The 23,782-nt window shown below is 51.5% G+C and overlaps 1 protein-coding gene across 2 annotated transcripts in view; it reads left to right on the top strand.

The window, feature by feature from the left end:
- Positions 1-23,782, top strand: part of Cdh4 (cadherin 4) — a 478,608-nt gene that overhangs the window by 42,196 nt on the left and 412,630 nt on the right. The gene's annotated exons all lie outside the window — the stretch shown is intronic.

Below are 23,782 nucleotides of genomic sequence, written 5' to 3'. Positions count from 1 at the left end.
ATCTCCTCCGTGGTTCTAGATCCTGCCAAGTTGGCAGTGTTACCATCACACCTCTCCAGTGGGCCTGTGACGGATGGGCTTCACTGTGACGGATGGGCTTCACCATTTTGAGTGTTGTGGAGGTGGCCCCAGTCACTCTGCGTAGGGTTTGTAGCACAGGCTAGGTAAATCCTCCTTCCCTCTGTGCCAGCGGTTTCCATCTGTGGCCACACCAGGCTAGGTTTATCCGTCTTGAAGGATACTTTGTTGCTGAATGCCTGCTTTCACTGAGGCGGTGTAAATGGGAGCCTCCCACTCAGTGGCCACCCGGGTAGTGGCCCCATTGAAGAGTAGTGCTCCTTGTGGAAATGAAATTAACAGAATTCCAGAAACTGAGAAAAGGTGGGCACTGGGGCGTGTCTTGTAGAACTCTGTGGCCTGGGGAAGACCCAGATATTCTGTATCTTTCCAGGGGCTCCCTGGGAGCCTTTGACTTGGAGTCTGTGGAGCTCAGTCCCATTCCACATGCTCATGCCATATTGGGTCTGGATCCTAAGTCCTTTGTAGGGAGAGGGAGGCCTGGAGCTGTGAAGCCAGACCTCATCCTTCTCAAAGCACTGAGCAGGCGAGTATGCCAGCCCTTTATCTGTGCCCACCTGCAACTGGCAAAAGCCAAACGATCTACACAGAAGGCTCTGGAGTTCTTCTGCTGAGTCAGCTACTTCATTACTCCTTGTGCTGAGGATGGCATAGAATGGAACGAGATGGGCTTCTGCGGTGTCATGATCCACACAAGATGTCTTTATATGCAGATGCCACCAGCTCAGGTTCCTTGAGAGTCAGGTGTGGACAGTGGGAGGATGGCTGCAGGTGACAGAGAGGCAGGGTGCTGAGATTTGGGGTTTTAAACTTTGCGGCCAGCATCCCGCCTGGTCCTTAGGTGTCCCTTGCTTGTGTGGGGAAAGCTGCTCTGGGTCTTTGGGAAGCCTGAGTCCCAGGAATTAAGGCTTCCCATGCCCCGTGTGGAGCAGAAGACTCGTTGGAATGCTCTCAGGTCTGTCTCTTCCCAGCAGAGTTGACCTCAGCTGGGCTGGCTGTGGATTTTCAGGTCCAGAGCACATTTGTGCAGCCTCAAGATGGCGGTGACAGGATATGACATCTGTGGGCGTGAGCCCGTGAGTGCAAGCCTCTGAATCCTCCCCTGGGTAGGCTTGCGAGAGCAGCAGATCAGCCCTCACAGGGCCAGCTGGTGATGGATGAACTCCGCTGTGATCTCTGTGGAGAGAGGCCTGAGATCAGTGACTGAGCTCTGGAGTTGTGTGTGTGTGGGGGGGGGGGGGGGGGGACACAGGAGCAGAGGTGCACTGGTGATCCAGAAAGAGCCCCAAGTAGAGTGTCACTGTGGGCCCTCCCTGGACCCCACCGTGGATCTATGCTCTGCTCAGCTGCCCTCTATGGGGAGGTGGTCTCACCTCCTCACCCCCACACCGCTGGCAATGCTGCTGAAAAGGCAGGGGCTTGAAAGCAAAGGTATTTTTATTTAAAATAAATAAATAAGCAAACAAAAAAATAAGAAAGAGGAAATGCAATGAGCAGAATCAGCTTGGGAGTCGAGGAAGAAAAATGGCTTGTGACATGGAACAGCCCCAGGTAGTTGGCTCCTTTCCCATTGCTGTCTGAAGGAACGTTATGGACTCCATTGTAGCATGGATTTGGACAGGATGAGGAGGAATCTGTAGATGCTGTTGTTCATTCTCCAGCTCTCTCTTGCATTCTGAGAGCCAGGCCTAGGTATGCTAGGAACAGCAGGAGGAAAAGTCTGTCGTGGCAGACTTGTTACTTGGAGTCACAAGGTTGAGCGTGGCTAACAGCTGTGTGCGGCAGCTTTAAAAGTCCATGCAGGGACTAGTGAGGCGTCTCAGTGAGTGAGGGCACTTGCTACCGAGCCTGGTGACTTGAGTTCCATTCCTGGAACCCACATGGTGAAAGGAGAGATTGGCTCCTGCTAGATACTTTCTCATCTGCACACCCACGCTGTGGCAAGTTCACACACCACCCCAACATGCGCAAAGACACAAAATAAATAAATATCATAAAATTGTAACATTTACTTAGAGTTCATAGGGGAGAAGACTCGTAGGGTCTTATGGCTGGAACTCTGTGTCCTCTCTGTCCCCAGCTTGGCTGTCTGCTGCAGGACGCAGGCATTTGCAAGTTCTCTCTTCCTCGTTCACACAGATGGTCCTGCATGGACCCCAGGACTGACACTCATGGTCTGAAGGTTCACATCGCTTGCCCATCTCTAGCTCCAGGCCAACCTCAGAGCATCTAGGGGCAAGGCGATGGGCTAGCTGGACCTCTTTTGCCAGCAGGCTCTTTGCTAGAGCCAGGCTGAGGTTTGGATGTACCCATCAAGCCCCCGAGACAGCTCAGATCAGGACCCAGTGAAAGAATTGGTGCCAGGCATCCTGAGTAACAGAAGGAATCCCAAATGGGAATTATCTGTTATCTCACAACACTGGGGACAGAATTCAAGACCTCGGGCTCTCTGCGCAACCACATTGGAGTGATACCCCACATCGTCCTGGGTTGGAGGACACACAGCCAAGTAACCCTCAGGGTCATGAGTGCTGGGTGAGTCATGTGACTTGCTGAATTCTGAAAGGCTTGAGGTTAGGCCACTAAACACATACCCACATGCGTGTGCACTGTATGTTAAGATATGCCTGTGTGCATGTGCATGGTAGGTGAGTGGGTTCATACATGGAACGTGTGGGGGCATGTTGTGCGTGGTATGTAGCAGTGTCTGTGTGAGATCCATGTGTGTATCCTTGTGGGTGCATCCCTCTGTGTAAGCCCAGGAGGACATGCAGAATAAAGCCACACCAAGCAACTAGGCATGGGTGCCTGACTGGTCAGCTGACTCCCGGAGGCACCCCTTTGCCATCTCTTGACCCATCTTAGTGTGCTCCCACATGCAACGTCGCTGTGTCTGGAAATTCCCAGCACCGGGTTCTGCTCGTCTTTTGTCCAGTTCTGCTTAGAGTCTCTTTCTTTTCTCGCACACAGTAGAGCTGGTTCCCTGGCCTCTCACATCCTGTCCTTGTTCATGTCTTCTTTTTAGCCACCCTAAGTGCTGGAGATCACTGAAGTCAGGATCTATGTGTCCTTCCCCAACTCTCTGTGTTCTATGAAGTTCACTCCGTGTGATGATGTTTACCATCCAAGGTAGAAATGAGCTCTCTCCCCCCGCCAAGCGTATGGGATGGGCAGTATGCAGGCCTCCCACCACCCACCCTGCCTCTGTCTGCTCTTGACAACCCCTCCCTCACCCAATGATGAGTAACACCCACTGGACTGCAGAACTTCTCAGTCCATGTTCTATTCACACAGCCCTATCCCTTAGGTGATTAGGCCTCCATGCTGGGGCTGGGGTGAGCTAGAAACTTCTGTGTCTGCAGCCCCTCCCCCAGACCCAGAAGCATTTCCTCTCCCTGGGCTTTCCAGAGAAGGCCTTAGTAATGCCATAAAGACGCCTATTTCATTCTGGCTCCACTCCAGCAAGGCTTTCTTGTTTGGCTTATGGCGGCCCACCGGTGTTTAAAATCCCATTTGTGCCGTCACTTCTCAATCTCCTGTACTACACGGGCCTGGTTAGCCGTGTCTGATAAGCGGTCTGCCAAGCCCCGGTGGTTGACGATGCTTCACGCTGAATTTCCAGCCACTCTGAAGGCAGAGTCCAGCAAACGCTTTCCCAGGAGCAGCCGCACCACCTGCTGAACCACTGGGTTTCCTAACTGAGGGGCCCTGTCTCCTTCTTGTGCCCTGGACACTCTTTCCAACCCCGCTTCTCCTGTGGCATAAACCTCTTTAAGGAGCTCCCAAGCCAAGTGAGCAGAGAGGGCTGCTGATTGCAAACTCAGAATGACACAGGCAGAGCCAAGGTTGTCCACTCCAGAAGGGCTTTGCTGAGACGCAATCAACAATTAAAGATCCTATACATCAGGCCAGGGAGGTGGCTCCATCCGTGAAAGGTGTTCCATGCAAATATGAGGGACTAAGGTTGATCCTCAGGACCCGCACTGGGGTAGTGACCCACACTGACTCCAGTGCTGGAGCACTGAAGACCGGAGGACCCCTGGGCTGAGGTAGAGGTCTTGGTAGCCAACAGCAGGCCATCGAGACACCTTGTCACAAAAAACAAGGTGAATAGTAACTCCTGGGGAGGATATGAGGTTGTCCTCTGGCCTGCATACGTGTGTGCGCACGCACACATGTACATACACACTCATATGCACATGCATGTAATAATATTTTATTTATGTTTTAATAAATAAAGCTTGTCTGAATATCAGAAGGGCAAAACTAAGCCACTAGAGGTCAGGCAGTGGTGGCACACACCTTTATTTAATCCCAGGATTTGGGAGACACCATCTGATGGATCTCTGTAATTTTAAGGCCACCTTGGGCTACACAAGATCAATGCAGAAACAAACCCAGGTTACGGTGCCTCACACCTTTAAGCCCAGCACTAGGGAGTCACAGGCCTTTAATCCCAGCACCAGAGGGAATATAAAATGGGAGGAGAGAGAGGCTCAGGGCTCAGTCTGCGGTCGCCCAGCCTTGGTAGAGGTAAGACTTCGCTAGTGTCTTGACTACTTTGCTTTTCTGGTTTTCGGGCTGACTCTGGGTTTTTATTTTTCGTGCTACACAAGCACACAAATGCTAAGTGATGATGGCCCAGCCTGAGGAGTTGACAGATCTATGCGATACGGAAAAATGACCTCTTCCACCAAGTTGACATAGCTTTCACGTAGTTACCTTGTACGTGTGAGAACACTGAGGCATGTGGGGAGTATGATATTCTCGCCCCAATCTCCACCTCTCACATCTGAACTCCTTACCCCTCTAGCCGCCGCCCCTCCATTCCCTGCCCCACGCCGTGTGACTGCTCCTGCTTCACTGACTTTGACTTACTGAGATTACACCTGTGGGTGGCATCATGTAGTATCTTTCTCTGTCCTGTCTCACTTAGCATGTCTTCCAGGTTCCTGGTGTCTCTGCAAATAGCAGGCTTTCCTTGGTAAAAGGCTGACTAGTGTTCCATCGTGATCAGTGAACTTCATCCATCCTCAGGCACCCATGTGGACTCCCTATCTTTGCTGCTTCAGCGGGCAAGGGGGTGCGCAGGCGCCCCGAGGTTGGAATTTAATCTCCTTGGAGTATCACCAGTGATGGGGTCGCGGCTCACACCGACGAGTGCTGTTTTTAATTTCTGTAGGAAGCTGTACATTCTCCGTAATAACCATGCCAGCTTCCATTCCCACCAACCTGTCGGCACTCAGCTCTTATCTTTTTGATAACAGGCATCCTAACAGGTGTGAGATGAGAGATCTTTGTGTTTTTAATTTGCATTTCCCTGTTAATTAGTGATGCTGAACACTCCCCCTTCCCCCATGAACTGGTTGGCCATTTCCACATCTTTTTTTTGTTTTGTTTTTTGAGAGGCATCTCTTCTGGTTCTTTGCCCATTTTTTAATTGGGTTGTTTGTTCGCTTGCTTGACTCGTTTGCATCTCTCACAAGTGAAAGACTTGACAGTTTCCACTCGCAGCTGAGTGGTGTGCACAGGGCGCTTCCCTGACCAGCATGCGTGGGGGAGCAGTCCCCACCTCTTCCAGGAGCACCTCTTCTTCCTGAAGCAGGAGCAGGATGAGGGGAGCAGAGCCTGTGACCCAGCTCTGGCGAGAGGTCCCCTTAGCTGGCAGGAAGCTCCCTCAGGAGAAGACACCCCCACCCCCCGCAGTGTTGCTGTGCTGGGATAGGAAGCTCAGAGTGGAGGGAGCTACAATGGGGAGGGGGTCAGGGAGACGTGCCCTGCCTGAGGCTGGCAGCATGTTCTGGCACTATGGCTGGAAGGTGGGCTCTGTCCACATGGAGCTGGGGGACATTCACACCCCAGTGAAGATGTCCCTCCGTCGTTCCTTTCAACCCCTCCTTCTTCCTGTCCTCTCCTGTTCAGAGGACTTGACTGTTGTTTGGGTTGGGATTAGACTGTGTCAGGGAAATTCGGTAAGCAAGATCTGGAAGCTCACTTCCCAAGTAGCACAGGGCATTCAGGGACCACGGGGATGACTCAGAAGTCTTGTCACACAAGTGTGACACCCTACCTTTGATTCCCAGAACATGTGTAAAAGGTGAGTGGTGGGTGAATAGTGCATGTCTTTAATCCCAGAACTAGGGAGGAGGAGGAAGGCAGATCTTCTGAAGTGGAAACTGGCCTGCTCTATATATTATTATAATCCAAGCTGAGCCAAATCTGTGAGCCCCAGGTCAATGTGAGACCCTGTCTCAAAGGAAACAAAATAACAACCAAGCTGGACAGCTCCGGAGGAACAATAGCTCCACACTAGCATGCATGCATGTGCATGGGAACCTACACACACACACTCACATACACACACACACACACACACATGTATGTGCACATGTGCATGTACACAGCTGCGCACACACAAGTATTCACACCTATACAAGCACATAAGCACACACATATGACATACATGCACACTCACACATGCACATGCATGTGCACACAGGTGCACATACACGCATGTGCATACACACACACACATATCCTGGCAAGAAGGATGCTTTCAGATAGACTTTTGATGGGTCCACATTTTTTAAAACCCACTTTGTCAGAAGCTAAGGAAAGGGCAAATGTTTCCTCCATCCTGGCATTTGGGAAGGGCTCCAGCCCTTGCCGGTGAGGCCTGCTCCCGGGAAGTTTTGTAAGCCGGAGTCTCCGGCAAGTTTTAAAGCAGCTTGTCCCCCTTCATCAGGTCCAGGCTGCGGAACAAATGTGCTGCTCCAGCAAAGACAACGGAGGTGGAATAAACCTCAATGACGCTGTCAGCTCCTTCTTATCGGTTTCCGTCTCTCTCCCTTCCCTGTCCGCCATCTGCTCGGACTCTGACCAGCAATGCTTTGCTTGTTAAAGGGAAAGAGTTGCTTTTCAGCACAATTAATTAAGTAGGCCACCAGTGTTGCTGGCTGATGGGAGTGAGGTTTGATCAAACAGATCAGCTAATTGGTAGCGAAGACACGCTGACCATGTGAAAGAGGCTGCAAGAGGAACTGGCCCACACTGGCTTCAAAGTGCCCGGGTTCCACTTTGGTGGGGCGTGGGTGGGTCCTGTCCATGTCCTTATCTGCAGCCGGGGAACATCCAGCTGTTTATCTCCTGTTCTGTACAGATGTTGGTCAGAGAAGGGCACCTGAGGGTGGGTCCCCAGACTCCCTCGAAAACATGCAGCCCCTCCCCACATGCATGAAGGACACACACACACACACAACTGCAGCTCTGAGTGGCAGGCAGCTCACTTCCACGCCAGGATGCTAAGCCACCAAGTCTCCAGGTAACCGTGCTGTAAACTCTGTGAAATCCTGTTTGAACCGAAGCATTTATTAGGGAGCCCCTACGACGTGGCTGGGTGGATTGTGAGCAAGTAGCCACATCGCATTCAGCTGGCATGCAGCCGACTTTGCCCCGAGCCGCAGGATGCTGCAGCTAGGGCAATTCCTGTGGCCATTCTGTGTACTAAATGGTGCTGAGCAGAGACATGACTTCCCCCTAGAGGCTATCAGCAGCCCATCTTCCCCACATACTTGTGAGACAACCCAGAATGCCTTTGAACATCACCAAGAATCCCTGAGGACATTTTTTTGTCCTGGGGGCACATTTTTGCCTGCCCGCTTTTGCTTGTTTCCTGACAAGCTGGGGTGGGCCTAGAGGATATGTGCTCTGCTTGAGGACCAGGTCTTGGCTACAGGCACTCTTAACTAGACCAGTGGGTCACAGCACACCCATACCCCTCGAGTTTGCACTGGAAGAATTGCGTGCCCAGTACCAGATAGAATACTAACAACTGTCTTTGCAGCATGCTTCCACATGGCTCATGTGAGCCTTTCTAACCGGAACCAGGCTCCCAAATCACTCATTTTGCAGCCGGGATCCATAAGGCTGGACTGACCAGCCCTGAGCATCATGGGATGCAGCCTTCCCTCTCTTCGATTTCCCCTGGGATTTCTACTTTGATTGACTTGAAAACTGTAAGCATGTGAAAATGAACTTAGCCAATCTGTTTCCTCTTCATCTTTTATCTCATAGGAGCATTTTGACGGTCTCCTAGGGAAACCTTGCCCACCGACAGCTTTATTTAGATCATGAATCTGGGTGGCTGGATGCCTGTTGTGGGTTTGCACTCCAGGAAAAAGCAGAGGGGATGCACACTTGCTTCCTACCCAGGAGGACTTAGGATCCATAGATTCTAATACGGTGTCTGCCTCCTCTACAGCACAGGCTGGGGATTTATGAGCTCCAGGAGGGCAAGGGAAGTGTGTGTGGCTCGTTTGGGTTTACACCACTAACACCGAGTGCTAGCCATTTGCAAACCTGGGATGTCCTTCGTTCCCATGTCCTTTTCCTTTTCAGTCATTCTTTTGACAAGGACCAGCTCTCCTAGTCTGCACAGGCTTGAGGTGGAGGGCTGGACTGAAAGGTCCCTTCCCCCAGCCTCCAGCAATGCCATTGAGTGTCTTCATCGTGACTGGTTATGGTCATGGTTGGTCCCGCATAGGAATGTAGGGGCACATGAGGGTCAGAGGCACACACACACACACACACACACACACACACACAAGGGGTAGGTCACTACCATTCCAGAGCTGCTTTGACAGCACTGGGCTACACACTTGAAAGCTGTCAATCAAGAGGCTGAGTCTCCTGTCAAATGCTCTTCCTGGGATAACTTTTAAGAAAATGCCTTTGCAGCAGCCCTGGGCTCCCTGAGGTGGCCACCTGGGGTGGGGCTCAGTTTCCACTGAGCCCTGGAAGTGTGCATCTTCCTCTCACTGCTCTGCCTTGTTGTGAGCACACACCTGCCTCTTCTGCTGACATCCTGAGCATCTCTCATGAGTCACGAATGGGCCAGGTGCAGGGAATAACTCAGCAGCCTGCATCTTCAGGAGCGGGAGTCCAAGCCTGAGGTGCTGAGCAGGCAGCCTCCAAGGAGCACCCAGGTCTGGTTAGGCAGTGACTACAACTGCTTCCATGGGTGTCCCCTGAACCAGAGGCTCTCTACCAGATACTTCTATCCCCACTACACCCACTCCATACCAGCGTACACCTGGTGGGGCCCACTTGTCATAAATGGGTCAGGGTTGCCAGTAACATCTAGCAACAGCCTTAGACAGGGAAAAAAAACAAACCTCATGTTCTTCATGATGCAGGGGCTCAGAGAGCCTGGGTTCAGCTGCATCTGAACAGGATTGGGAGCCAACCAGATGGAGAGGGAGAAAATTGGCCCACGTGAAGGGGGCAGTTTGTAAAAAGGGGCGGTGCTAGAGGATGAAAGGGGAACTGGGAAGACGATGGAAGTAGAGAGGGGGCGGGACCATGATGTTGACACAGCACACAGGGAGGGTGGTGGTGGCACAGGCCCTTGTTACCTTGGTGGCAACAAGAGAATGTGTCTCTCGGCCCTTCTCAGAGAGGTGTCCTGTGTTCCATGCTCTGTGATCAATTCGACAGCATGGCCTGACATTTGAGCTCTCTGTGGGGCCGCTGTACGCACCTGGTATTACCTTGCATAGCCATAAGGTAGACTTGCAGAGAGCGGGGTGGAGGAGGGTGGCGGGATCCATGGTCTCATTAGCGGTTGATGGAGGTCAGAGTGCTCCGGCATTTATTTAACTCTGCAAATTAGATCAGTTCACTTCCTGGGAAATGAATGTAGTCTTCTCATTGATCCACCGAGTTGCCCGCACTACCTAGGAGTTGGGGGTAGGGGTAGCGAGGCTTGTTCTGCTGATTCCTAAGGCGAGGTCACCTTTTAACAACAGAGAAAGCCTTGATCCTCTCTGCTCTTCTAATGTCCTTAAAACATGGACCTTGGAATGTTAATCTGTTAAATGTCTCCCTAATTAAAAAAATGCAAATTGCATGTTTGTGTGAGCAATAAAGAGAGAGATCATGGGGGCTCTCCTATGGGGCAGAGTGTGAGGAGACCGGTCGGCCCAGCTGCCACCTGAGGCTTCTTGGAGACTTGGCTTTGCCCAACCCAAGGGTGGGAGCCACCAGGAAACAGACTAGGTCCTCAGAGTTCTTCAGAATGTCCCGTGAAAGTGCCACACACCTGACCCAGTTATCAGTGACCCCATCGGTGACCCCAGCAAGGCCATGCAGGACAGAGAGACCAAGCCAACTGTCCTCCATGAGGCAGAGCTTGGAGGCTGTCCTCCATGAGAAGTTCCAGTGGTCCTCAGGGTTGCCCTAAGCCCACCCACCTGTGCCACGCTGCTAACACACCACGCCCACCTCCCCAGATGCTGGCAATGAGAGTTCCACACAGCTTTGGCCTGCCTGAAGATCAACCCCATGTCTGTCCCATGTCTCCTCCTCAGGAGGGGTCATCGCTGACTGCCCAGCCTGGTAGCCCAAGTAGACAGCAAGGGCCAACCCCTGCCCCTCATTCTGACCTGTTCTGAAAGGATTGCACACCTGTCCACCTGCTCTGATGGACCCTCCACTCCCAATCCCTTTCTCTCTTGACTTTTGATGGCAAAGTTCATCCCAAGGAGCATCAGAACACTGAACACAGAATGACACACTATATATGTTGTTAGGAGGCTGCCTCTAGTAACTGCCAGCAACTGATGCCCTGGGTCATAGCTTCGGCTGACAACTTGACACAAACATATAGCCACCTGGGAAGAGAGACCCTCAACCGAAACATTGCCCATCAGATTGACCTGTGACATCTCTGGGGCATTTTCTTACTCTCTAACTGATGCAGGAGAGCCCAGCCCACTGTGGGCAATGCCACCCCTAAGCAGATGGGCCTGGTATGTGTGTGTGTGTGTGTGTGTGTGTGTATGTGTGTGTGTGTATGTGTGTGTGTATGTGTGCATGTGTGTATGTGTGTGTGTATGTGTGCGTGTGTGTATGCGTGTGTGTGTGTGTGTGTGTGTGTGTGTGTATGTATGTATGCCACATTTTGTGTGGCAGGGAGGCAGGAATGGTTTCCTGTTTTGCCTGGGCTGAGTTCATTCCGAGTGCAGTCAGCAGTGCTGGAGACTCCGGGGTCTCTCGATGTCAGGCTAATGAGAACCAGGTCTTGAGAGACATCAGAATGGGAGACAGGGAGTTTGGGGCACAAAGGACCCTGGGCCCCCTTGGGTGTTTGGAGTCACAGTCTTGGAGTGGCATTGGCACTTTGGGGGGTAGGTGCAGAACAGGCTTTCAGGCAGGACTGGCGAATGGCGGCAAAGGGTCCCCGGGAAGTGAGGTCACCATCGCTGTTGCTGTAGGTGTGCTGGAGGTCTCTCACTTATGATCCCCTCCTTCCCACAGCCATCCACTCTGCTGTCGCCCATTTGTTTTAGGGGGACTATTCCAAGCTCGGACTCTGTGAATGTGGACTGAACAAGTAGACGGCTGTGTTGATCCACGGGTAGGGCCCAGCATGCAGAGTGGGGGAGCTGCTTAGTGAAGACCTGATTCCTAGGAAATGCCTAGCAATCGCTCTGATAAACCTAGTGGTTTCGGAGCCTCCTGGGATCCCACAGACTGCCTGACCTGGGTTAAGGAGGTCAGTATGGGCTTGTCAGGTACTGGGGAGTCTGACCTCGGACACAGCACCTAAGGTGAAGTGGACGAGCATCTCGGACACAGCACCTAAGGTGAAGCGGACGAGCATCTCGGACACAGCACCTAAGGTGAAGCGGACGAGCATCTCGGACACAGCACCTAAGGTGAAGCGGACGAGCATCTCGGACACAGCACCTAAGGTGAAGCGGACGAGCATCTCGGACACAGCACCTAAGGTGAAGCGGACGAGCATCTCGGACACAGCACCTAAGGTGAAGCGGACGAGCATCTCGGACACAGCACCTAAGGTGAAGCGGACGAGCATCTCGGACACAGCACCTAAGGTGAAGCGGACGAGCATCTCGGACACAGCACCTAAGGTGAAGCGGACGAGCATCTCGGACACAGCACCTAAGGTGAAGCGGACGAGCCTTTCAAAGATTTCTGATGTAAAAGAAGCAAAACTCAGGAGGACTGTGTGAGATTAAACTCTCTCCAGGAGGCTTCCGGCATTCAGGGAATCACTGAGACTCTGCAGTTGCCATGACTACTTGGATAAACTGCCACCTGCTATGGGCTGGGGGGACTCGGATTAGACCCTTCAGGACCGAGCTTTTGCTGTGCTAGCTCATAAGAGAGAGTCATAAAAATGACTTGTCTCCATTTCCCTGGAGGAAAGATTCTATTTGATCTCAAGTGGAGCGAAGTCCCAGGTAAATATGAGGCATGTAACTTCTTATGACCCTCATCTCAGTCACCTCTTAGCATCGCCAGGCTCCGATAGAGTGGCCTTGAGGCACAGTGGGAGAGAGGAAAGAGAGAGACGCTTCTGCTTGTCTAAAATGTCATCTTCACAGCACCTGGGTGCCAGGGGCAGGTTTAGTGGCTCTGTGGGCCGGCGGTCCCTCAGCAGCCATGCTCCAGTGGACTTCAGTGGACTCTACACCTCCTAATTGAGCAATTTCACATCAAGGGGAGAGACGAAGGGTGACCTTGGGCTTCTGAGGAGTCATTTACAGTGATCTTCTAGAAGCAAATGGTTACTTTGAACTCTCATGTCTTCCCTGGAAAATTCATGTGCTCATAAGCCTTAGAAGAAAAGGCAGAATGTTTGACTCCATAAAAATTAAAGGCACTGTTGGTCAAAAACATACCATTTAATTTTTACAGAAAGAAAGAGTAACTTAGTGGGAAACATTTACTGTATTTTAAAGTTTCCTTAATAAATAAAGAGTCCTTCAAAAATAAATGAGAACAAGACTAACCATTTAGTTTGTTTGGGTCAGGATGTTAAACAGTGGCTAAGTGATACAGAGCAGAAGGAAAGAAAGGGGGAATTAGGTGATGTGGCCGGAAGTTCAAAAATCATACCCGGCATGCTGTTTTACCGATCAGAGTGACAATGGTTATAGCTACACCCTGAGGTCCTGAGGGGGCAACAGAGCTGTGTACATGCAGGTAGCTGATGAGAGCACTCAGTTAAAAAGGTGTGTGTGTGTGTGTGTGTGTGTGTGTGCGCGCGCGCGCACACACACTTGTGGAAACAGGGAACACTCATGGTGAGCATGTGCTCAGAAGGCATCCTTAGATACTGATCCTCAGGTACCTCCACATTGTGTTTGAGGCAGGGTCTCTCACCGTCCTGGAATTTTGCCAGATAGAATAAGCTGACTGGCTTCCAGGCATCTCCCTGTCATTGGTCCCCTGAGCCCCTGCTGGGTCCCGGTGCACGCACTGAAAAGGAGAACATGTTTTCATGGGTGACATAGAGCTTTATTGGTAATGTTCTGTGGACAAAAACAAGTTCCCTGGACAATGCCCACTAGGACTGCATTTGTGGGCAGCTGGGCATGTTGGTCGTGCTGTGCGTACGCGGTAACAGCGCTTTGCAGAAGACAGTTCACAAGGTTGCTCAGCTCTTCTGTAGTGGGGAGCAGGAGGTGAGAGCCTTTTGTTGCTGTTGAGGATTGTCTGGTGGGTGGGCCAGTGTGGTGATATTTTGTTTGTGATCTAAGAAATAAAGCTTGCCTGAAGATCAGAGTGCAGAGCTAAGCCACTGGTTAGCCATTGAGGCCTGGCAGTGTGGCACACACCTGTGGTCCCAGCACTCGGGGGGCAAAGGCAGCTGGATCTCTGTGAATTTAAGGCCACCTTGGGCTGCATGAGATAGATCCAGTCTCAAAGAGAAGCAGAGCCAGGCGGTGACAGCTCACACCTTTAACCCCAGTACTTGGGAGTCACACGCCTTTAATCCCAGCACTAGGAAGGTGGAGACAGGAAGGGATATGGCTGGGCAGAGAGAGGAATACAAGGCAGGAGGAGACAGGATCTCAGGGCATTTAGTCTGAGGATTCGTGGAAACAGGGTCTTGCCCACTTTGGTCTGAGGATTCAGTGGAGGTAAAAGGTCTCTCTAGTGACTGTCTCCTTTACTTCTCTGATCTTTCAGCATTTACCCCGATGTCTGACTCCGGGTTTTTACCATTAAGACCAATTAGAATTCACGTTACAGGTGGGGTTTACCTTTTAATAACTGCTAATACTGGTGGCACTGAAGGAAGGCACATAGCCTTGACCATGGGGCATGAATTTTTATCAGGACACCTGTCTGGCCTTAGAGAGAGCAAAACACCTTGATTCTTACAATTCTACATGGTGGGTACTGCTCCCAGGACGCCTACCTTAGGCTAGAGGAGTGGGTCCCTGAATCCTGGCTCCGTTCCTTCCATCTCCTTACAGATGGGAGTTGGGTATGCTGTTGGCTCTGAGAGCCCGCTCCGCCCTTGCTTTGCCATTTCCAAGTGAGAAGAGAAGCCTCTCTCTCCCCCCACTGCTTTCTTCTTCCCTTCATCCTGTCTTAACTGACAGTTCTCCCCACGGCACAGGGAGCTAAGCTTATTTGCTGTCAGAGGACCCTTCTGCCTGCATTTCACTGACATGGGTTGCCTTTTGGGGGAGCTGATAGCACCCAGAGCAGCCTGCCCTTCAGCTGAGAGTGCTTCAAGCTGTGGTGGGCAACTCACTCCAAGAATACTGTGTGTCTGGCTTTGGCTGCCTGGAGCTTGCTACTGGCTCCAAATGGCCATATCTGAAAGCTGTAGACCCCGCCAAGGGACTGGGCAGCACTGCCTGGACTTGTTCGCATGTGCCTGAAGACAAAGATGCCTCTAAGGAGCCTTTTGTCCTCTTCTGCCCCAGAAAAACGCCTCCTATTCCCACCGTGATCATAGCATAGGTCCCAGCTTGCAAACTTGGTTTTTCTCATGGGAAGCTAGCTATAGAAGTTAACCTGACCCTGAGATGGTGGTCAGGCTCTCATAGCCTCCTGTGGTTCAGCAGCTTCTTGGTCTCCTGTGACAAGGATCTTCGCACTTGTTTGGAACCTTTCCCTAGGGACAAGGCAATGAGTGTTTCCACTTCCCTATTACAGACAATTCCCCCAGAGAGTTCTGGGGTACCTCGGAACACATCTGTAGATCAAGTTTCGAGAAGAAAGGTACACACATTTCTCAGGATGGTGGATGCTGTCAAATGCCCAGAGGATGTGCTTCCACAATGCTTTGGGGCCCACATCCTGTAGAGGCAACTCTTCTGCCAGTGTTCCAACCCAACTGCCTACACAGTGGAGGGTCTTACTGGCCACATGACACCATGTCCTGAGCTCTTGCCTCACCCTGGAGCATGTGGGGCATGGGAAGAGGAACAAGGTGACACCTGGGCACCCATGGTTACGTGCCTAGACAACCAAGCTGGGCTATTATCCTGAAACCGGAAAGTCTCCTAAGTTGCAGGCCAGACTGTGTCCCCAGACACAGGAATGCACCCTCCTTCTGCCTTGAATACATACAAGAATCCAGTGTTGCTGTGGCTCACCCAGCATGTGAGCATGTGCAAAGCCCCAGGTTCAGTCTCCAGCACCACATGAAATCTGTTATCTTGGGAAGTAAGAAGTGATAGGGTTACCCAGGAGGCTTCTGGTAAGGTGCGGCAGGCCCCAGGGACTGCTTCTTCCCAGGAGGGTGCTTAGCTTTGCCTTCCTGCTTGGCTAAGGGGTGAAGTTGGATTCGCTCTACATTCTTTTCAGTCTCCCCGTGCTCAGCCACCAGGGCTGCAGCTCCTGCAAGCCTGTCTGGTACAGGGCAGGCACAGCTTCACCTCTCTTGCCTGCCCTAGAGGAGGTGGTTTGTAGTTGTTTAGCATTCACGGAACTCTGACCCCTACCCATGCCTGCTGGGGCTGAGCTCTTCCTTGCTTAGACCCTTGGCTCCACCACTTCTCTCAGGCTGGACTCCCCCTTCCTGTGGGTGTTCCTGTCCCGGTCAAGGGTGTGGATGCATGCAGCCTGTCTTCTGTCTTCTTGTGAGGTAGACACCACAAGCTATCTCAGGCCAGGCTTGAAGTCACACGGCTACCTCCAGAAAGCCTCTCTGCCCAGCCCCTGGAAGCCTCACCCCTTTACAGATGGTGTCCTGAAGTGTGACTCTACACAGAGCCCCTCCTACTCTGAGCTGGGGTGACCCCTGCTGTTGGTTGCTTCTGCTCTTTTGGGGTAGCCTGCCACCAAGCTCTCAAATAAATCACACACGGGCGCTTATTATTTCTTATAAATGCCTGGCCTTAGCTTGGCTTATTTCCAGCCAGCTTTCCTTAACTTAAATTATCCTGACTACCTTTCGCCTCTGGGCTTTTTCCTCTTCTTACTTCTGTATATCTTACTCTCACTCTGACTCCATGGCTGGCTGGGTCGCTGGCCCCTAGCATCCTCCTCTCCTTGTTCTCTCTCGCTCATCTTCCTCGTTTCTCCTGTTTCCACTCTCTGCCAGCCAGCCCCACCCATCCTTGCTCCTGCCTCGCTATTGACAGTGCAGCTCTTTATTAGGACCATCAGGTGTTTCAGACAGGCAAGGAATCACAGCTTCACATAATCAAACAAATGCAGCATAAATGAAAGCCACACACTTTAATATCCCCCAACAGACCCCTCTACTATGACCTCACTAGACATTTGCTCAAGGGGATGACAGGATTTGGGGGTAGTCTCCTCTCCTGCCTTGGCCTTTGGAGAAATGGAAGCTCTTCAGAGGGCGGTTTTTAGCAATTCTAATAAAGAAAGGAAACAGGAATAGACATGTGAACCGCTTTCGTGCATGCATGTGTGCGCGTACACATTCACGCGCACACACCTGGGCTGGCAAACCAGGCAGGTTCTTACACATTCACACAAATCCAGGTCATCAGACCCCCAGTTTGGGTGCTTCAGTGTGTGACCCAAAGGTTCTGTGAAGTGAAAGAGGTCACCGGACAATCACAGTTGAGCACGGTCTGGTTTAGGGGGGTAAGGATTGCGCGGTGGGAACGTGTGTTTCACAGTCAGGTGCTGACAAGCAGGCTTGGGCAGCTGAGGGCAAGATGGAGGCTGGGAGAGCTGGAGAGCAGGGTCACGGGCCGCCTTCGCCAGCAGAGGTCACATGTGTCCCTGCAGGAAACTGGTCAGATATTCAAAGCAGATACAGCCAGATGGACAGAGTGGCTCAATGTTGAACTCTAGGCTGCCTCAGAGGCCATTGTGAACAGAGATCCCCGGAGCTCTGGTACCACTGTTAACTTGGCACACAGCACATCTTTGAAGTCTGCGTTCCAGAGCTTAGGGATGTGACCACGGGGTTGCAGGTACAGGAGAGCCACTGGAAAGTGATCCAGCTGGAAGGGGTGTTTGGATAACTGGCTGCAGGAGGGAAAATGTACCAACCTTCCCCTCCATGCACTGGGAAGGGCATTCTATCATCCATCAGGAAGGCATCCTGTGCCTTTTTCAACCAGGGGCCCTCTGTCTCCTCACCTGGCCCTGGCCATTCCGTGTCCCTCTTGGGAAAGTGTTTTTGCTCACCTCTTTTCCCTCCGGGGTCCAGATCTGCCGTTAGATGAAGGCTCTGCTCACGGGTGCTGGGGTGGCTCAGCTAGTGGGGACTTTTCAAAAGCCAAGATGCACAGGACATCTGCCCATCCATGCAGAAGCACAGCGTTCTGTTTCCTTCATTCGCAAAGCTCTGCCTTTTCCAAATAGCTTCTTCCCTGCCCACAGCACCACCCCTGTGGCTGGATCTTCCTGCTCCTGTGGATGAGACCTGGGACCCTACTCCAGGAAGGACTCTGCTCTGTCTCAGAAAGGCTGTCACATCAAGGTGACCTCCTTCCTGAAGCCATGTGCCCTTGAGGGTTCCGTGGCCGATATGTTGAGGGTAGTGGGGGTCAAGGGTGAACTTGAAGGCCCTCTATGGAGGCTTTGTCAGCCCAGGTTATACAGAGCAGGTATTTGCTAAGGAGCAGGTAAGTCAGTAATCTGAGATCTGGGGGTGATGGGCTTTACCCGAGAAGGCAAGATGAGGGGCTCTAGCCGATGCTGGCAGAGCTCCATTGGTGAAGCTTGCAGGGCGTCTCCATGTCAAACCCAACCCAGGTCAGGCTCACTGGCCTGAGCTACGGGGATGGCTGGGTTTTGATGATTTCTTAATGAGGTGCGGGAAGCAACTAAAGAGGTCAGGCAGCAGCCGAGGTCACATGAGAGTCAAAGTGGGGTCGTATCTTTAACTGTCCTGCTATTGTGGCAAAACCCTTTAAAGATGGATTGCCTTAAACTGGAGAATTCACTGGTCACTGTTAGAGTTAACCACAGTCAGGGGGCTAGCAGATGCACTGTGGGTGGACTTCCCTCTGCTTCATACTGGTGCCTTGCTCTTGGGTCTCTGTCACAGTACAAAAGGCTTGTACAGTGTGGACAAGGTGGTATTTCCAGGCCTCTGGTAGGAAGCCAGGAAGCCGTGTGTGCTCACATTGGAGGGGAAGGCTGATTCCTGCCAGCTCACCTTTCCCCTAGCCAGCCCTCTCTAGAGAAAAATGACTGCAGAGTAGACTTCATTTGCCTTGTCCCAGGGATGTCTCAGTTCAGGGGATGGGCGTCTGTTGTATGAATAGGTACAATACTGTGATCACCCTGCTATGGGGTTAATGAGATCAACGCAGCTGACGATTCTAACGCATGTCACGGAACTGTGGTGTGGGTCAGTACCAGCCCTTGCACAGAGTCAGCAGGAACAGGGTGTGGGCCATTGGCGGATGTCACTGTATTCAGACTGGTGTCTTTCTGAATGGCCCAAGCAGTTTGAAATAAAGGAACAGTGTCTTCAGCCTGCGAAGTCAAGCCACAGTGTTAATGGAGGACAAGCACAGGTAATTATATTCCCTTTGGTTCAAAGTTTCAGAATAAGCTAGACAGGAAGTCTTCGCAGGTTCTACCCACAGGGATCTGATATTTTAAACTTTTAAATGTACCATTTTAGTGCTACGTGAAAGGTAACAGTTATCAGCGGCTTGAGTAAGTTGTGTCAGGATTTGACAACTGCTGTTGAGATCTGTGGGGACCATGGTCATCCCGGTGCTGCACGGTGGACTTTGAGGACACTGTCCATGGGACGATAACTAATAATTCACACTGACAAGCTCCAGCCCTCTCTCAGTGTTCCTTAGGAATCAGCAGGATGTTCAAGCCTGGAAAGTATGGGGACGATGGGCAGAATGCAGAAACCAGGCCAGCCCGGGGAAAGGGGAGCAGGTGGCCTAGCTGGCCAGGCATCGAGACCTCAAGGATGGTCGGTGGCCGTTCTCTGTGACACACTGTAACGATTGACACGTGCCTTGGCTTCTGGTTGTCCCGCCTGTTGAAATGGAGCCTCTGGGCAGAGCTGGCTACACTAGCCCAGGACTCCTTCTACCTCTCTGATCTCAACAGAATGACTGAGATCACAGTGAGGACCTGGTAACAGATGAACCATTATATTATATTATATTATATTATATTATATTATATTATATTATATTATATTTAGAAATCACTCTGCCGCAGTACACGCTGGCACATAGTAAGTGATTTCTTTCCTTTCGCTATCGACATGATTTCTTAAACTGTAAGTGCCTCACTCATTCAGTTGTTCCTACCGCCACCCCACAAAGCTCTCCTGGGTGGCCTTTGTCTCCTAGTACCTGTTCCCCAGCCTAGCATATGATCTCCTTCAAGTCCCTTAAAGTCTCCTACAAGAACACCTACCTTGTCATGGCCTTTGTTCAGTCTCCTCCCATCAACAGCAGACCCACACACAGTAGGTTCTCAGTGTTTTGTGGAGAATCCAGTACCTCCCCTAGCCCAAATCTCTCTATATCTGACTGGGACCAGCTTATTTTGGTGGACAAAGTATGGGGAGGCTGTACCACATACTTCAGGAGCAGGCTGGCTGATCAGTCAGTGTCACAATCCCCGAGGGCCTGGGGATACTTTTGTATTTTTCCTCTCCTGGAAATATGGAGAAGGGTTGGGAATGTGGCCCTTGCTGTATCTCTTCCACAGCAGCATCATTCCCCAGTGGAGGCACATTACATCACCTCAGAGTCCTGCAGGAAAGAGCAGCGGATGTTCTAGGAAGAATGGGTCCCAGTGTGGAGGTTCAGGCCACAGCCCAGGTAATCAGGAAGAGTGGATCCACTGGCTTCCATGTTCATCCAGGGCTCAGCTCTTGCTAGCTGTGAAGTTCACAGCAAGAGTTTGAGAGAAACTTACCTGGGATAGAACCTTTCCTTCACTGTTCCTTATGTATCTGGCCCTGAACAAGTACGTCCTCTCTGAGTGACAGATCTTTACAATAAAGTGACAGTGGTCTAGGTGATGGAGGTGATGGTGGTGGTGGTAGTTGTGGTGGAGATGGTGGTGGTGATGATGGTGGAGGTGATGATGGTGGAGATGATGGTGGTGTTAGTGGTAGTGGTGGAGGTAATGGAGGTGATGGTGGTGGTGGTGGTGGAGGTGATGAGGTGATGAGATAGTGGTGATGGAGGTGATGGTGGTGGTGGAGGTTATGATGGTGGTGGTAGTGGTGGTGGTGGAGGTTATGATGGTGGAGGTGATGGTGGTGGTGGTGGAGGTTATGATGGTGGAGGTGATGGTGGTGGTAGTGGTGGTGGTGGAGGTTATGATGGTGGAGGTGATGGTGGTGGTGGTGGAGGTTATGGAGGTGATGAGGTGATGGCGGCGATGACATGGTGATAGTGAAGGTGATGGTGGTGGTGGAGGTTATGATGGTGGAGGTGGTGGTGGTGGTAGTGGTAGTGATGGAGGTGGTGAGGTGGTGGTGGTGGTGGTGGTGGAGGTAATGGTGGTGGAGGTAATAATGGTAGAAATGGTGGTGACCATAACGAAGGTGATAGTGATGGTGTTGATGGTGGTGGAAATAATAGTAATATGATAAGTTGGTGAGGATGATCAAGATGATGGTGAGGATGATAATTATGATAAGGACCACAATGAAGCTAGCAATGCTGATGGGTTTTTTGATGGTGATTAAGATGGTGGCAGTGATGGTGACTATGGAAATGATGGTGGAACAGTGATCATGGATATGGTGATGATAATGAAGGTGGTGATGAAAATGATGCAAGGATAATGATGATGATTTATGAAGGTGATAATTATGACGTCAGGATAATGGTGACCATAATGGAGATGGTAATCATGATAGTAATGATGATGATGATGATGATGATAACCGCACTGATGATGGTAAAAGAATGATGACAAGGTGGATGGTGGTGATGGTGGTGAGGATTAGGATGGAGGTGATTATAGGATGATGATAATGAAGATGATAAAGATGATGTTGTGGTGATGAAGGTGATGGTGAGGATTGTGAGAATTACAATGATGATGCTATTTATGATATCAAGGATGGTGGTGTTAATTATGAGGATGGAGATGATGGTGATGGGTATGAAGATGATGGTGAGGATGGGGATGAAGTTGGTGATTATGGTGACATCAAGGATAATGGTGACCACAATGCAGGTGATAATGGTGATGGTGTTGTGATGATGATGATGATAACGATGGTAATAATGGTGGCAGTGATCTGACTTCTGAGTCCAGCCCTGCAATTCCTTGCACATACATTCAGAGTCCTTGTCCTTAGTGCGCACATGCCGAGTCCCTGTCCAGAAAGCTCTGCCGCTCATTCTGCGGTCTTTACGGTCCTCGTGTTTTCCCACTTATTCCAGCCATGGCTTCCACTTATGAGGTTTTCCACTCTCTCAGCTCACGCCTGTGCCAATGATGCGCACTGCTGTGCACAGACTTGGTGCTTCCTTCTTTCTGTGGTAATTCTGAGGAGAGGTGTGAGTTTCCGCCCTGGGGTTTTTAGTTTTCTGTGACTGCAGGGGGTTAATTAGTTTGGTTTCTTCACAATAGCATTTACAGTTTTCTTATTAACTGGGCAGATGCTCAAAGCCTCCCCTCCTATTCTGGGATCTTCTGTGCGCCCTGAAGGACAGGGCTTGGTGGTGGAACTGCAAAGTACCACAACCAAGCGGAGCCTGGAAATCCTGGTGTGACCCTTTTTACCTCCGAGGGAGAGGCCTGGGGCTCACTTTGCCCTTTTTGTTTCCTCAAGGAGAGGAATATCAGTCACTGTGAGCCAAGGGCTCAGCTGCAACTCTGCAGACCCAGCTTCACAACGCTTTCAAAGCCCTGGCTGTCGGAATCCTTTAAGGAAGGCAGTTGGGGAAAGATTAGGGAGCAGAAAATCAGTGTTTGAAGTAAAGCAGAAAGGACTGGAACCCCCAAGTAGTCTCGGTGCGGCTGGGTGCTGAGTGGGGGTCAAGTAGTCTCGGTGCGGCTGGGTGCTGAGTGGGGGTCAAGTAGTCTCGGTGCGGCTGGGTGCTGAGTGGGGGTCAAGTAGTCTCGGTGCGGCTGGGTGCTGAGTGGGGGTCAAGTAGTCTCGGTGCGGCTGGGTGCTGAGTGGGGGTCAAGTAGTCTCGGTGCGGCTGGGTGCTGAGTGGGGGTCAAGCAGTCTCGGTGCGGCTGGGTGCTGAGTGGGGGTCAAGCAAGAGCACAGGAAAGGACAGGGCAGCCGATGGCTCGTCATCTGGGTGGGGACTAGAGAGCACACCAGAGAACACACCATGGGGCCGTGGGTAGAGAGAACACACCACGAGGCCGTGGGTAGAGAGAACACACCACGAGGCCGTGGGTAGAGAGCACACCACGGGGCCGTGGGTAGGGAACACACCACGGGGCCGTGGGTAGAGAGAACACACCACGGGGCCGTGGGTAGAGAGCACACCACGGGGCCGTGGGTAGGGAACACACCACGGGGCCGTGGGTAGAGAACACACCACGGGGCCGTGGGTAGAGAGCACACCAGAGAACAGACCCAAGGCTGTTGGTCCGTATTCATCTCTTGTCCTCTCTCCTGCTAAACTATCGCCCCTCCCTACTTTGTCCTGATCCTCAACCTAGATTCAGGGGTCCTTCCCTTCCTCTAGTCTTCCCTCACCCTCCAGATAAAGCCGATCCCTATTGACCATTTCATGTATCCTTGCTCATAATGGCCATCACTGGCCCAGCACAGAGATAAAAATTGAAATTGAAAAGAGAGTCTGCTCAATTATACTAATGGTTCCCAAGAATGCATTTATTCTTTTAAATGTTGAACTATCCTGAGGGCCAAGATGACATTGGGAAGCTGAGCATTCTGGAGAAACCCTCACTGGGCACTTCACATGCCTGCAAGTCCTGCAGAGAAGGGCTGCTTGTAGATCACATGCCCAGTGACACTCATAAACAGGCTCCACGGAGGCCACGCGGGAGAGCTGCTGCTGTGTGTCAGCCATAGCAACAAGGACAGGCAGTCAGGACAGGCCAAGATGCCCTCAACGGGACGAGCGTAGGAGTTGTGGCATGCCCCTGTGGTGATACTCTGTGAGAGACGTTACCACAACCTCTCCTTGAGAGCTCTGCCTGCGAGGCATGAAGATGCTGCATATTCACCTCTACAAAATCATTTCTGATGTCATTGCCCCAAATGCCATGTTTTGTTTGTGTTCCAGAGTAGAAATGGGAGCATGAAAAGACATGCAAACTGTTCCAGAGTGGAAGTTTCTGCTGTGGACAGAGGTACCAGCATTAAGGATACTGGGAAACATGTTGACGGCTCCTGAGAGTCCAGGGCAGAGAGAGACATGTTTAGGAGTATGTGCATGGAAGAGTGTGTGTGTGTATGTGTGTGTGTGTGCGCGCGCGCGCACGAGCACACAAAAGCACACGCGAGCGCGCA

Source organism: Microtus oregoni, unplaced genomic scaffold (assembly GCF_018167655.1).
Source record: "Microtus oregoni isolate MIOR12 unplaced genomic scaffold, Mior012 000071F_ref0000514, whole genome shotgun sequence".
Lineage (NCBI taxonomy): Eukaryota > Metazoa > Chordata > Mammalia > Rodentia > Cricetidae > Microtus > Microtus oregoni.
Note: the sequence above shows the minus strand (reverse complement) of the source record. Positions and strands in the feature narration are given on the sequence as shown.